Raw genomic sequence first — 12,747 nt, 5'->3', positions numbered from 1 at the left:
CACATTTACATTGTGAACCTCCTGCTGTTGTGTGCCTGGATGCTGTGCCAGAGAGAATAGAGGATACTGCACCTTCACAGGGTACACTATCTGCTACATCACCTTTCAATTGTGAATCTCCTGCTTTTGTGTGCATGGATGCTATGCCAAAGAGTGTGGAGGTGACTGCACCCTCGCAGGGTACATCATCTGCCACATCACCTTTACATTGTGAACCTCCTGCTGTTGTGTGCCTGGATGCTGTGCCAGAGAGAATAGAGGAGACTGCACCTTCACAGGGTACATCATCTGCCACATCACCTTTACATTGTGAATCTCCTGCTTTTGTGTGCCTGGATGCTGTGCCAGAGAGAATAGAGGAGACTGCACCTTCACAGGGTACATCATCTGCCACATCACCTTTACATTGTGAACCTCCTGCTGTTGTGTGCCTGGATGCTGTGCCAGAGAGAATAGAGGAGACTGCACCTCACAGGGTACATCATCTGCCACATCACCTTTACATTGTGAACATCCTGCTGTTGTGTGCCTGGATGCTGTGCCAGAGAGAATAGAGGAGACTGCACCTTCACAGGGTACATCATCTGCCACATCACCTTTACATTGTGAATCTCCTGCTTTTGTGTGCCTGGATGCTGTGCCAGAGAGAATAGAGGAGACTGCACCTTCACAGGGTACATCATCTGCCACATCACCTTTACATTGTGAATCTCCTGCTTTTGTGTGCCTGGATGCTGTGCCAGAGAGAATAGAGGAGACTGCACCTTCACAGGGTACATCATCTGCCACAAGAGATGTGCACTTGAAATTTTTCGGGTTTTGTGTTTTGGTTTTGGGTTCGGTTCCGCGGCCGTGTTTTGGGTTCGACCGCGTTTTGGCAAAACCTCACCGAATTTTTTTTGTCGGATTCGGGTGTGTTTTGGATTCGGGTGTTTTTTTTAAAAAAACACTAAAAAACAGCTTAAATCATAGAATTTGGGGGTCATTTTGATCCCAAAGTATTATTAACCTCAAAAACCATAATTTCCACTCATTTTCAGTCTATTCTGAATACCTCACACCTCACAATATTATTTTTAGTCCTAAAATTTGCACCTAGGTCGCTGGATGACTAAGCTAAGCGACCCTAGTGGCCGACACAAGCACCGTGCCCATCTAGGAGTGGCACTGCAGTGTCACGCAGGATGGCCCTTCCAAAAAACACTCCCCAAACAGCACATGACGCAAAGAAAAAAAGAGGCGCAATGAGGTAGCTGTGTGAGTAAGATAAGCGACCCTAGTGGCCGACACAAACACCGTGCCCATCTAGGAGTGGCACTGCAGTGTCACGCAGGATGGCCCTTCCAAAAAACCCTCCCCAAACAGCACACGACGCAAAGAAAAAAAGAGGCGCAATGAGGTAGCTGTGTGAGTAAGATAAGCGACCCTAGTGGCCGACACAAACACCGGGCCCATCTAGGAGTGGCACTGCAGTGTCACGCAGGATGGCCCTTCCAAAAAACCCTCCCCAAACAGCACATGACGCAAAGAAAAAAAGAGGCGCAATGAGGTAGCTGTGTGAGTAAGATAAGCGACCCTAGTGGCCGACACAAACACCGGGCCCATCTAGGAGTGGCACTGCAGTGTCACGCAGGATGGCCCTTCCAAAAAACCCTCCCCAAACAGCACATGACGCAAAGAAAAAAAGAGGCGCAATGAGGTAGCTGTGTGAGTAAGATAAGCGACCCTAGTGGCCGACACAAACACCGGGCCCATCTAGGAGTGGCACTGCAGTGTCACGCAGGATGGCCCTTCCAAAAAACACTCCCCAAACAGCACATGACGCAAAGAAAAAAAGAGGCGCAATGAGGTAGCTGTGTGAGTAAGATAAGCGACCCTAGTGGCCGACACAAACACCGGGCCCATCTAGGAGTGGCACTGCAGTGTCACGCAGGATGGCCCTTCCAAAAAACCCTCCCCAAACAGCACATGACGCAAAGAAAAAAAGAGGCGCAATGAGGTAGCTGTGTGAGTAAGATAAGCGACCCTAGTGGCCGACACAAACACCGGGCCCATCTAGGAGTGGCACTGCAGTGTCACGCAGGATGGCCCTTCCAAAAAACCCTCCCCAAACAGCACATGACGCAAAGAAAAAAAGAGGCGCAATGAGGTAGCTGTGTGAGTAAGATAAGCGACCCTAGTGGCCGACACAAACACCGGGCCCATCTAGGAGTGGCACTGCAGTGCCACGCAGGATGGCCCTTCCAAAAAACCCTCCCCAAACAGCACATGACGCAAAGAAAAAAAGAGGCGCAATGAGGTAGCTGTGTGAGTAAGATAAGCGACCCTAGTGGCCGACACAAACACCGGGCCCATCTAGGAGTGGCACTGCAGTGTCACGCAGGATGGCCCTTCCAAAAAACCCTCCCCAAACAGCACATGACGCAAAGAAAAAAAGAGGCGCAATGAGGTAGCTGTGTGAGTAAGATAAGCGACCCTAGTGGCCGACACAAACACCGTGCCCATCTAGGAGTGGCACTGCAGTGTCACGCAGGATGGCCCTTCCAAAAAACCCTCCCCAAACAGCACATGACGCAAAGAAAAAAAGAGGCGCAATGAGGTAGCTGTGTGAGTAAGATAAGCGACCCTAGTGGCCGACACAAACACCGTGCCCATCTAGGAGTGGCACTGCAGTGTCACGCAGGATGGCCCTTCCAAAAAACCCTCCCCAAACAGCACATGACACAAAGAAAAAAAGAGGCGCAATGAGGTAGCTGTGTGAGTAAGATAAGCGACCCTAGTGGCCGACACAAACACCGGGCCCATCTAGGAGTGGCACTGCAGTGTCACGCAGGATGGCCCTTCCAAAAAACCCTCCCCAAACAGCACATGACGCAAAGAAAAAAAGAGGCGCAATGAGGTAGCTGTGTGAGTAAGATAAGCGACCCTAGTGGCCGACACAAACACCGGGCCCATCTAGGAGTGGCACTGCAGTGTCACGCAGGATGGCCCTTCCAAAACACATTCCACAAACAGCACATGACGCAAAGAAAAATGAAAGAAAAAAGAGGTGCAAGATGGAATTGTCCTTGGGCCCTCCCACCCACCCTTATGTTGTATAAACAGGACATGCACACTTTAACCAACCCATCATTTCAGTGACAGGGTCTGCCACACGACTGTGACTGAAATGACGGGTTGGTTTGGACCCCCACCAAAAAAGAAGCAATTAATCTCTCCTTGCACAAACTGGCTCTACAGAGGCAAGATGTCCACCTCATCATCATCCTCCGATATATCACCGTGTACATCCCCCTCCTCACAGATTATCAATTCGTCCCCACTGGAATCCACCATCTCAGCTCCCTGTGCACTTTGTGGAGGCAATTGCTGCTGGTCAATGTCTCCACAGAGGAATTGATTATAATTCATTTTAATGAACATCATCTTCTCCACATTTTCTGGATGTAACCTCGTACGCCGATTGCTGACAAGGTGAGCGGCGGCACTAAACACTCTTTCGGAGTACACACTTGTGGGAGGGCAACTTAGGTAGAATAAAGCCAGTTTGTGCAAGGGCCTCCAAATTGCCTCTTTTTCCTGCCAGTATAAGTACGGACTGTGTGACGTGCCTACTTGGATGCGGTCACTCATATAATCCTCCACCATTCTTTCAATGGTGAGAGAATCATATGCAGTGACAGTAGACGACATGTCCGTAATCGTTGTCAGGTCCTTCAGTCCGGACCAGATGTCAGCATCAGCAGTCGCTCCAGACTGCCCTGCATCACCGCCAGCGGGTGGGCTCGGAATTCTGAGCCTTTTCCTCGCACCCCCAGTTGCGGGAGAATGTGAAGGAGGAGATGTTGACAGGTCGCATTCCGCTTGACTTGACAATTTTGTCACCAGCAGGTCTTTGAACCCCAGCAGACTTGTGTCTGCCGGAAAGAGAGATCCAAGGTAGGCTTTAAATCTAGGATCGAGCACGGTGGCCAAAATGTAGTGCTCTGATTTCAACAGATTGACCACCCGTGAATCCTTGTTAAGCGAATTAAGGGCTCCATCCACAAGTCCCACATGCCTAGCGGAATCGCTCCGTGTTAGCTCCTCCTTCAATGTCTCCAGCTTCTTCTGCAAAAGCCTGATGAGGGGAATGACCTGACTCAGGCTGGCAGTGTCTGAACTGACTTCACGTGTGGCAAGTTCAAAGGGCATCAGAACCTTGCACAACGTTGAAATCATTCTCCACTGCGCTTGAGACAGGTGCATTCCACCTCCTATATCGTGCTCAATTGTATAGGCTTGAATGGCCTTTTGCTGCTCCTCCAACCTCTGAAGCATATAGAGGGTTGAATTCCACCTCGTTACCACTTCTTGCTTCAGATGATGGCAGGGCAGGTTCAGTAGTTTTTGGTGGTGCTCCAGTCTTCTGTACGTGGTGCCTGTACGCCGAAAGTGTCCCGCAATTCTTCTGGCCACCGACAGCATCTCTTGCACGCCCCTGTCGTTTTTTAAAAAATTCTGCACCACCAAATTCAAGGTATGTGCAAAACATGGCACGTGCTGGAATTTGCCCATATTTAATGCACACACAATATTGCTGGCGTTGTCCGATGCCACAAATACACAGGAGAGTCCAATTGGGGTAAGCCATTCCGCGATGATCTTCCTCAGTTGCCGTAAGAGGTTTTCAGCTGTGTGCGTATTCTGGAAAGCGGTGATACAAAGCGTAGCCTGCCTAGGAAAGAGTTGGCGTTTGCAAGATGCTGCTACTGGTGCCGCCGCTGCTGTTCTTGCGGCGGGAGTCCATACATCTACCCAGTGGGCTGTCACAGTCATATAGTCCTGACCCTGCCCTGCTCCACTTGTCCACATGTCCGTGGTTAAGTGGACATTGGGTACAACTGCATTTTTTAGGACACTGGTGAGTCTTTTTCTGACGTCCGTGTACATTCTCGGTATCGCCTGCCTAGAGAAGTGGAACCTAGATGGTATTTGGTAACGGGGGCACACTGCCTCAATAAATTGTCTAGTTCCCTGTGAACTAACGGCGGATACCGGACGCACGTCTAACACCAACATAGTTGTCAAGGCCTCAGTTATCCGCTTTGCAGCAGGATGACTGCTGTGATATTTCATCTTCCTCGCAAAGGACTGTTGGACAGTCAATTGCTTACTGGAAGTAGTACAAGTGGGCTTACGACTTCCCCTCTGGGATGACGATCGACTCCCAGCAGCAACAACAGCAGCGCCAGCAGCAGTAGGCATTACACTCAAGGATGCATCGGAGGAATCCCAGGCAGGAGAGGACTCGTCAGAATTGCCAGTGACATGGCCTGCAGGACTATTGGCATTCCTGGGTAAGGAGGAAATTGACACTGAGGGAGTTGGTGGGGTGGTTTGCGTGAGCTTGGTTACAAGAGGAAGGGATTTACTGGTCAGTGGACTGCTTCCGCTGTCACCCAAAGTTTTTGAACTTGTCACTGACTTATTATGAATGCGCTGCAGGTGACGTATAAGGGAGGATGTTCCGAGGTGGTTAACGTCCTTACCCCTACTTATTACAGCTTGACAAAGGCAACACACGGCTTGACAAATGTTGTCCGCATTTCTGGTGAAATACTTCCACACCGAAGAGCTGATTTTTTTTGTATTTTGACCAGGCATGTCAATGGCCCTATTCCTCCCACGGACAACAGGTGTCTCCCCGGGTGCCTGACTTAAACAAACCACCTCACCATCAGAATCCTCCTGGTCAATTTCCTCCCCAGCGCCAGCAACACCCATATCCTCCTCATCCTGGTGTACTTCAACACTGACATCTTCAATCTGACTATCAGGAACTGGACTGCGGGTGCTCCTTCCAGCACTTGCAGGGGGCGTGCAAATGGTGGAAGGCGCATGCTCTTCACGTCCAGTGTTGGGAAGGTCAGGCATCGCAACCGACACAATTGGACTCTCCTTGTGGATTTGGGATTTCGAAGAACGCACAGTTCTTTGCGGTGCTTTTGCCAGCTTGAGTCTTTTCAGTTTTCTAGCGAGAGGCTGAGTGCTTCCATCCTCATGTGAAGCTGAACCACTAGCCATGAACATAGGCCAGGGCCTCAGCCGTTCCTTGCCACTCCGTGTGGTAAATGGCATATTGGCAAGTTTACGCTTCTCCTCCGACAATTTTATTTTAGGTTTTGGAGTCCTTTTTTTACTGATATTTGGTGTTTTGGATTTGACATGCTCTGTACTATGACATTGGGCATCGGCCTTGCCAGACGACGTTGCTGGCGTTTCATCGTCTCGGCCATGACTAGTGGCAGCAGCTTCAGCACGAGGTGGAAGTGGATCTTGATCTTTCCCTAATTTTGGAACCTCAACATTTTTGTTCTCCATATTTTAATAGGCACAACTAAAAGGCACCTCAGGTAAACAATGGAGATGGATGGATACTAGTATACTTATGGATGGACTGCCGAGTGCCGACACAGAGGTAGCTACAGCCGTGGACTACCGTACTGTGTCTGCTGCTAATATAGACTGGATGATAATGAGATGAAATCAATATATATATATGTATGTATATATAATATCACTAGTACTGCAGCCGGACAGGTAGATAATATATTTATTAGGTAATGATGACTGATGACGGACCTGCTGGACACTGTCAGCTCAGCAGCACCGCAGACTGCTACAGTAAGCTACTATACTATAGTAGTATGTACAAAGAAGAAAGAAAAAAAAAAAACCACGGGTAGGTGGTATACAATTATGGATGGACTGCCGAGTGCCGACACAGAGGTAGCTACAGCCGTGGACTACCGTACTGTGTCTGCTGCTAATATAGACTGGATGATAATGAGATGAAATCAATATATATATATGTATGTATATATAATATCACTAGTACTGCAGCCGGACAGGTAGATAATATATTTATTAGGTAATGATGACTGATGACGGACCTGCTGGACACTGTCAGCTCAGCAGCACCGCAGACTGCTACAGTAAGCTACTATACTATAGTAGTATGTACAAAGAAGAAAGAAAAAAAAAACCACGGGTAGGTGGTATACAATTATGGATGGACTGCCGAGTGCCGACACAGAGGTAGCTACAGCCGTGGACTAACGTACTGTGTCTGCTGCTAATATAGACTGGATGATTGATAATGAGATGAAATCAATATATATATGTATGTATATATAATATCACTAGTACTGCAGCCGGACAGGTAGATAATATATTTATTAGGTAATGATGACTGATGACGGACCTGCTGGACACTGTCAGCTCAGCAGCACCGCAGACTGCTACAGTAAGCTACTATACTATAGTAGTATGTACAAAGAAGAAAGAAAAAAAAAAAACCACGGGTAGGTGGTATACAATTATGGATGGACTGCCGAGTGCCGACACAGAGGTAGCTACAGCCGTGGACTACCGTACTGTGTCTGCTGCTAATATAGACTGGATGATAATGAGATGAAATCAATATATATATATGTATGTATAACATCTCATGTCCACGCAATAACATAGACAGGACCAGCACACTGTAGTTTTGTCAAAAAATGCTGTATTAATTCCTTAAACGTGAATGAAAATACAAGGCTCGTCATATACTCATCGTTTGATCAGCACAGAGAAACACAGTAGACCACCCAAACAGCCGTTTTCGGACTTAATCCTTCATCAGGGGAACAGTCATCAAAGTGCCATAGTGCCATGTGCAAAATAAGCCTGTATAAAGTGCCAAAAAATTCTATTCACTTGTGTGCTCTATTTAAACACACCTAATGGTGCTTACCTGTCACACCTGCGGTCCCCGCCATCCCCCTCCTCCGTTCAGACCCATCACCCCGCCCGGCCGGGGCACACCGCAGCTGGAGCGCACGCCAGCGACCCGTCAGGCCGGAAGTCCGGACACGCGACACGCACGCGTCACCCAACCGGAAGTCCGGACCCGTGGACCGCATCATGCGTCCCACCCACGATGCAAACACCAGCCGTTCAGGGCAACCTAAGTCCAAACCCAAGGGGAGCATGTCAGGGACCCAGTGCCACAGGCTACACTCATAACAGTATACAGATAACATATCATAATGCCCCAATCATATTCACCACCTAACACAGTGAATCCCCCTCAATACTGTCATGTATCGGGTCCATATATTGGTAAAATGTCAACTCTAATAATTACAACAAAAAGAAGTCGATCATCACATACCCCGATCCACGACAATATTGACGGAGCTAACAACCTAAAAATCTAAAACCTGGAGAATGATAATGAAATAACCCATTGGTTAAGCCCAGAGTACCTGCATTAACTCATTATGCATAACCTTATATTACCATTGGGATCTTCAGTCTATCACCAGTGCCAGCATTACAAAAAAGAAGCAAATGAACATTTCTCATTAAGTCCATTAGGGACCATCGCATCAAGTGTGTAAATCCACCGGCACTCTTGTTGTAATAACAGTCTATGCCTATCTCCTCCTCTTCTCAAAGGTGGTACATGGTCAATAGGCATAAATTTAAATTCACTTAACTTGTGTCCCATAGCCACAAAGTGCCTAGCTACCGGTGGCGTGCTTCCATCCATTTTTTGATACGCCTTTTTTATAGAGGATCTGTGCATCGCTATCCTCTCCTTCAACATACGTATCGTCTTCCCTATATAGATTTTCCCACAGGGACAGAGTATCAAGTATGTCACAAATTTAGTGTCGCATGACATCCGAAACCGTAGCGGGTACACTGTTCCTTTAGTAGGATGACTGCATGTCTTTCCTGTCATCATAAAGCTGCAATTCACACAGCCATGGCACTTAAAGGCACCCTTTTGTAGCTGCAGCCATCTGTTACCCCTGCCAACTCTGGGGCTGATATCAGAAAAAGTCACCTCCTCTTTCAGATTATGGCTACGGCGGTAGCCAAATAAAGGTGTATCTTTGCAAAAGTGTTTCATCACTGGATCGGTCTGCAGAATATGCCAGTGTTTCAAGATAGACTGACGAGCCTTGTTTGAGGAAATTGAGTATGTGCTGGCATACACCATTCTGTTATTCTTTTGTCTCTGTTGGGGTATCAATAGTTCTTCCCGGGGTAATTGTAAGCAACGAGTTATCGCCTCTTTCACTTCCCTCACATCATAACCCCTCTCGACAAATTTATCACCCATGGAATGTAGAGCCTCAGGCAATGCAGTTCTATCAGAGACTATTCTTGCGACCCGAATCAGCTGCGAATATGGCAGTCCTTTCTTTAATGCTACCGGATGGAAGCTCGAGGCAAGCAAAAGAGAGTTTTTATCAGTGGGCTTCCTGTACATGCCGGTCGTCAATGTCCCTTGTACTATACTATAGTAGTATGTACAAAGAAGAAAGAAAAAAAAAACCACGGGTAGGTGGTATACAATTATGGATGGACTGCCGAGTGCCGACACAGAGGTAGCTACAGCCGTGGACTACCGTACTGTGTCTGCTGCTAATATAGACTGGATGATAATGAGATGAAATCAATATATATATATGTATGTATATATAATATCACTAGTACTGCAGCCGGACAGGTAGATAATATATTTATTAGGTAATGATGACTGATGACGGACCTGCTGGACACTGTCAGCTCAGCAGCACCGCAGACTGCTACAGTAAGCTACTATACTCTATAGTAGTATGTACAAAGAAGAAAGAAAAAAAAAAACCACGGGTAGGTGGTATACAATTATGGATGGACTGCCGAGTGCCGACACAGAGGTAGCTACAGCCGTGGACTAACGTACTGTGTCTGCTGCTAATATAGACTGGATGATTGATAATGAGATGAAATCAATATATATATGTATGTATATATAATATCACTAGTACTGCAGCCGGACAGGTAGATAATATATTTATTAGGTAATGATGACTGATGACGGACCTGCTGGACACTGTCAGCTCAGCAGCACCGCAGACTGCTACAGTAAGCTACTATACTCTATAGTAGTATGTACAAAGAAGAAAGAAAAAAAAAAACCACGGGTAGGTGGTATACAATTATGGATGGACTGCCGAGTGCCGACACAGAGGTAGCTACAGCCGTGGACTAACGTACTGTGTCTGCTGCTAATATAGAGTCTAGACTGGATGATAAATTATTGATAATGAGATGAAATCAATATAATATCACTAGTACTGCAGCCGGACAGGTACTATATATATTTATTATGTAATGACTGATGACGGACCTGCTGGACACTGTCAGGTCAGCACAGCACCGCAGACTGCTACAGTAAGCTACTATAGTAGTATGTATAAAGAAGAATGAAAAAAAAAAACCACGGGTAGGTGGTATACAATATTATATATATATATATATATATTATATACAATTATATATATATATATATATATATATATTAAACTGGTGGTGATTGATTATTAAACTGGTGGTCACTTCAGGTCACGTTGCAACTTGCAACTAGTACTCCGAGGCCTAAGCAGACAATCACAAAATATATTATTATACTGGTGGTCAGTGTGGTCACAACAATGGCAGTGTGGCACTGACTCTGGCAGCAAAAGTGTGCACTGTACGTTATATGTACTCCTGAGTCCTGCTCTCAGACTCTAACTGCTCCCCACTGTCAGTGTCTCCCCCACAAGTCAGATAATACACTTACAGTCACACTATCTATTATCTAATCTATAAATATCACTTCAGCAAGTAGTATAGTAGTATACAGTATAGTAGTACTCCTCCTAATAATGCTCCCCAAAATACTGTGTCTCTCTCTTCTCTAAACGGAGAGGACGCCAGCCACGTCCTCTCCCTATGACTCTCAATGCACGTGTGAAAATGGCGGCGACGCGCGGCTCCTTATATAGAATCCGAGTCTCGCGATAGAATCCGAGCCTCGCGAGAATCCGACAGCGTGATGATGACGTTCGGGCGCGCTCGGGTTAGCCGAGCAAGGCGGGAACATCCGAGCCTGCTCGGACCCGTGTAAAAAACCTGAAGTTCGGGCGGGTTCGGATTCAGAGGAACCGAACCCGCTCATCTCTATCTGCCACATCACCTTTACATTGTGAACCTCCTGCTGTTGTGTGCCTGGATGCTGTGCCAGAGAGAATAGAGGAGACTGCACCTCACAGGGTACATCATCTGCCACATCACCTTTACATTGTGAATCTCCTGCTTTTGTGTGCCTGGATGCTGTGCCAGAGAGAATAGAGGAGACTGCACCTTCACAGGGTACATCATCTGCCACATCACCTTTACATTGTGAACCTCCTGCTGTTGTGTGCCTGGATGCTGTGCCAGAGAGAATAGAGGAGACTGCACCTCACAGGGTACATCATCTGCCACATCACCTTTACATTGTGAACCTCCTGCTGTTGTGTGCCTGGATGCTGTGCCAGAGAGAATAGAGGAGACTGCACCTTCACAGGGTACACTATCTGCCACATCACCTTTCAATTGTGAATCTCCTGCTTTTGTGTGCATGGATGCTATGCCAAAGAGTGTGGAGGTGACTGCACCCTCGCAGGGTGCAACATTTGCCACTTCACCCCAATATTGTGAATCTCCTGCTGTTGTGTGCCTGGATGTTGCGCCCAAGAGAATGGCAGGGAATGCTCCTGCGCAATTTCTGGACTCCTGGTCGATACCATTGCAAGTGCTCCTCCTGATTTTCCGACTACTTCTATTTGGAGACTTCCCTTGCCTGCTGTTGGATTTTATGCTGGGAGGACATCGTTCTTGACAGTTGGGGAAATGTGTTTCTTCTGAATTTATCTGTTGGGACTCATTCTCCTTTATGTGTCTGTCTGTGGGGCATTATGGTGCTGCTGGTCATGCGCGTTGATCCACCTTGAAGGATTTTGCTGCACTTCAGTTATGCCTCTTATTGCCACTGAATGCATTACCCTTTATTATGTTTGTTTGTTGTTTGCTATATTATCCTTTGTGTTTGTTAGAAGGCTTTGTCTTCCATATCTCGGAGTCTGCACACTGGCTCTTTGATCCGAGGCTGGGGTCACCACTCCTTTGTGGGGGGGTTTTGCGATATGTGTATGAGGGGTGTTTGGGGATCCAGGTAGACCATAAGTTGGGGGGTTCATTCTACAGGGTGGGGGGATTTTTTTGGGGGGGGTTTGTCTAGTCCATGCTTTAGGGATGTTGGGTTGACGCACATTTGTCGTACTCAGCTTTAATGGCAACACATTACTTATGGTCTGTGTAAGGGTTTGGGAGGACATGGTTACAGTGAACCACTGTACTCCTGTTCCAGTGAAGTGGGGGCTTGGATGGCGCCTCTCAGCCCCTGACTCGCTTCTTACATATATATTTGGGGGTTTTACTCACCGGTAAATCTATTTCTCGTAGTCCGTAGTGGATGCAGGGGACTCCGTAAGGACCATGGGGAATAGACGGGCTCCGCAGGAGACTGGGCACTCTAAGAAAGAATTAGGACTACTGGTGTGCACTGGCTCCTCCCTCTATGTCCCTCCTCCAGACCTCAGTTAAGGAAACTGTGCCCGGAAGAGCTGACATTACAAGGAAAGGATTTTGGAATCCAGGGTAAGACTCATACCAGCCACACCAATCACACCGTATAACTTGTGATAACCTATCCAGTCAACAGTATGAACAACAACAGAGCATCAAACAAACGGATGCCAACAAAACATAACCCTTAATTAAGCAATAACTATATACAAGTATTGCAGAAGAAGTCCGCACTTGGGACGGGCGCCCAGCATCCACTACGAACTACGA

This window comes from Pseudophryne corroboree, chromosome 6 (genome assembly GCF_028390025.1).
Source record: "Pseudophryne corroboree isolate aPseCor3 chromosome 6, aPseCor3.hap2, whole genome shotgun sequence".
Classification (NCBI taxonomy): Eukaryota; Metazoa; Chordata; class Amphibia; order Anura; family Myobatrachidae; genus Pseudophryne; species Pseudophryne corroboree.
This window is presented reverse-complemented; position numbering follows the sequence as displayed.